This window comes from Semicossyphus pulcher, unplaced genomic scaffold (assembly GCF_022749685.1).
Source record: "Semicossyphus pulcher isolate SPU_LCO1_2020_fin unplaced genomic scaffold, fSemPul1.0.p SCAF_6, whole genome shotgun sequence".
In the NCBI taxonomy this organism is placed as follows: Eukaryota; Metazoa; Chordata; class Actinopteri; order Labriformes; family Labridae; genus Semicossyphus; species Semicossyphus pulcher.
Window position 1 is genome coordinate 23,564,188 of NW_027211737.1, and position 3,856 is coordinate 23,568,043.

The window sequence follows — 3,856 nt, forward strand, 5'->3', positions numbered from 1 at the left end:
CGGAGCCTCTGCAATGAGATTTGCACACTAAATAAAGCTGCTGAGTGAATCTTAAGCCTCTGCTGTTCCTGTGTGATCTCTGGTATTTACCTCCTGTCACCAGATTTGACCACATTTCTATCCTGAGGGGAGCGGCCCTTCGTGCTCCCACCTTTGAAAATCCTCCGTGGCTTACGGCCGCTCGAACACAACTCGGCTCTCTGGCTGAGGGCTACAGGAGTGAATAGAGCCCGTGTCACAGGATCCACAGCCCTTACAGCTCTAATGACACAACAAATGCAGTGAAGGAGGATTAGCGCAGCTTACACGGCCCCTCAATACACCTCCACTTTACACTTTCTCACCCTGCCTCATTATTATCTGGGCGTTCTGTTTGTGCAGCGGGAGAGAGAGGGAGGGTTTGAGCACACAGGCTTATGTCTGATCCTCTCGCCATTCTCAGTGAAGAGGGAGCGACAGGCGTGATTGGTCTGTTTAGTTTGGTGTCTTTTGAAAAGTCACATGAAACCACAGGCCGGCCAAGGGTTGTGTCATACACACTTTTTCACATGTTTACTGTTTAGAAGGAGGGAGGGCTTCTTTTATAAACTAAAGTGCAGTTTAAAATGAGGTTTTATTCACAGCTGCCATCTTCAATTTTACAATTGGTTGATTGACTTCCTGCTTACATTAATGCTTTCAAATGCTGGAGTCTAAAACATGATTTTCTTTGCTTCATTTTTCCGTGAAGAAAAAGGAAAACCGCTGACCTTATTAAGTAGCTGTTCTCAAGCTTTTGATTTTATCACCTGAACTTTCTCAGCAGACATGAAATATAGACACTTTTCAAGCATTTTATCGACGTTTTTCAAGATATCTCACGCTCTTTTTGCAGTTGCTTTAATCAAATCTTGTAGCAAAATCGCTTAAAGAGTGTAAACCCTCTAAAACCTTTAATTCATGTGTCAAAATCACATGAATGTCTCAATCAACAAGTCATTGCCACCAAAGTGACACGTTCCTTCAAAGTTCTTTAAAACAGGGTGCTCAAAATGTAAAGATGTTTTTCCAGGATGGCAGTGGACTCAGGAAGTGTTAACTGACACTGAACACCTCCTCCACCAGGTTGTTATTTTTCTAAAGCACACTGACTTCAGTGATCAAGTCTAAAAGTCTTCAGATGTTTTTTATTTCTAGATTTCTAAAGTTCAAGGTTTCACTTTCAGCTTTGTAAAACAAGGAGCGCTTACATTTGCGTGAGGTAAGGAAAACAAATTTCACTTGAAACAGTAAAAACCTGTGAGCAGAAAAAAAGAACAAAGAAGAAAAACATGTAGCTCTATCAAGACACCAGTTTACTGTTAAAAGGGAAAAACTCACATCCTTTTGTTTCTGTTTGGCTTCAATGAATTTATCAGATTGGGAGAATTTACAGCAAGTTTTTAAAATGTTGGCTCTGCAGATTTCGACAATTCTGCATGTGAAGATTTACACAGTGAAGATTTTTCACATATTTTAAAGACCCCCTCCAGTGAAAGTGTTTAACCATGTAAACATCTTCATGTGGTGTTTTTCATGTGCTACAAGACATATCAGGGACAACATCAGCAGTCACCGCCATCGTCTGCTTTGAAACCGCAGTGTACCAAGGACAGGCTAAACAACATATTTTCAGATTGGCAGGTTTGTGATGTCACAAACCTAAGGAGCCAATCCCGTTAATGGACGGGGTGACTCTATGAATATCATTATGTGTAACCTATGGCAACCACTTGGGCGATGTGCGAGCCAGCTGTAACTATCATCGTAATTTTTGCAAACTCACTGCTGACTACTAACGTTAACATTACTACTAATTACTACATTTCAAGCTAGCTAAGTTTCAACAAGTTGCTGCTAAACGATGGCAGAGACGTGTTTTGTTTTCACAATGGAGACGACTGATGGAAATGTGCATAGTGGGCGGGGCCTATGCAGATTCAGGAATTTTTAATGAGGGAGAAGGAGGAGATGCCTTGGAAGGATTTTTACAAGGTAATTAAACGTATTTTGCAGAAAAATCATATCAGACATAATTTATTATTTCAAGCAGAGCATTTTATATGTCTTAAAACTCAAACTAACACCAATCAGCCATCACATTATGACCATTGACAGGTCGAGTGAACAACATTGATTATCTTGTTACAATGGCCCCTCTCAGTGGGTGGGATATGTTAGGCAGCAAGGGAATATTTTGTCCTCAAAGTTGATGTGTTGGAATCAGGAAAAATGGGAAAGCTTAAAGATGTGAGCGGCTTCGACAAGTGCAAAATTGTGATGGCTAGACGACTGGTCTCTGACAGGTCGTCATGACAGCATCTCCAAAGCTGCAGCTCTTGTGAGGTGTTCCCGGTCTGCAGTGGTCAGCACCTACAGAAGGTGGTCAAAGGAAGGAAGGCTCATTGATGTGTGTGGGGAGTGAAGGCTGGCCTGTGTGGTCCGATCCAAGAGAAGAGCTACTGTATCTCAAATTGCTGAAAAAGTGAATGCTGGTTCTGATAGAAAGGTGTCAGAACACAGTTCATTCAGTTTGTTGTGCATGAGGCTGTGTAGCCACAGACCGGTCAGGATGCCCATGCTGACCCCTGTCCACCGCCAAAAGCACCTACCATGGGCACTTGAGCATCAGAACTGGACCATGGAGCAATGGAAGAAGGTGGCCTGGTCTGATGAACCATGTTTTCTTGTACATCATGTGGATGGTGTGTGTGCATGGCTTAGCTGGGGAAGACATGGCACCAGAATGCACTCTGCTAAGAAGGCGAGCTGGTGGAGGCAGTGTGATGCTTTGTTCTGCTGGAAAACCTTGGGTCCCGCCATTCATGTGGATGTTACTTTGACACGTACCACCTACCAAAACATTGTTGCAGACCAAGGTCACCCCTTCATGGAAACAGTATTCCCTAATGGCAGTGGCCTCTTTCAGCAGGATGATGCGCCCTGCCACACTGCAAACATGGTTCAGGAATGGTTTGAGGAACGAGTTCAAGGTGTTGACTTGGCCTCCAAATTCCCCAGATCTCAATCCAATCAAGCATCTGTGGGATGTGTTGGACAAACAAGTCCGATCCATGGAGGCCCCACCTCGCAACATACAGGACCAAGCTAACGTCTTGGAGCCAGAAACCTCATCACACCTTCACAGGTCTAGTGAGTCCATGCCTCGACAGGTCAGGGCTGGTTTTGCGACAAAATGGGACCTACACAATATAAGCAGGTGGTCATAATGTTATGGCTGATCGGTGATTATCTGTTTAGCTCTCAAAGACATATTTAAGCAATATTTGTTGAAATTGTGACAAAATTGGAAATGACAGAATTTCATTGTTTTGATGCCGTTAACTGTGATCGAAGAACGGAGCCAAAGCAACTGAGAGAAACTGTGAAAGCTGAGATTGGCGGTTTGAATGGAGCTGTAAACTGTGTAAAATAAGATGTGTGATACACTCTACTGGTGCTACCGGTACTGAGCGGGGAGTTTCAGCTTCTGTTGCCAAGTCAAACGTTTGTTTATGTTTCGATTGGAAAGTCATTTAAAGGGTTAAAATAAAACTACAACTTTAACTAAATGTTACTTTGTGGTATCGAACAATGCAGTTTGTTTTTCCTCTGCTGAAAAGCCGACAACAACGTATCTCTCCATGAACAATCTCCTGATTACTTTCCTCTCTCTCAGCGCTCACTGTGAAAGTTTTCATAGGGACTATTTCTTTTGAGTAAAATACGTCCAATAAAAAACAAAACAAAAGCAGAAACGTGTTAACTGCAGCCACATCGCTCTCTTATTTAAAGCCTGTGTGCAGACGACTCAGTGAGGAAAGGTAGACAAGTGGTC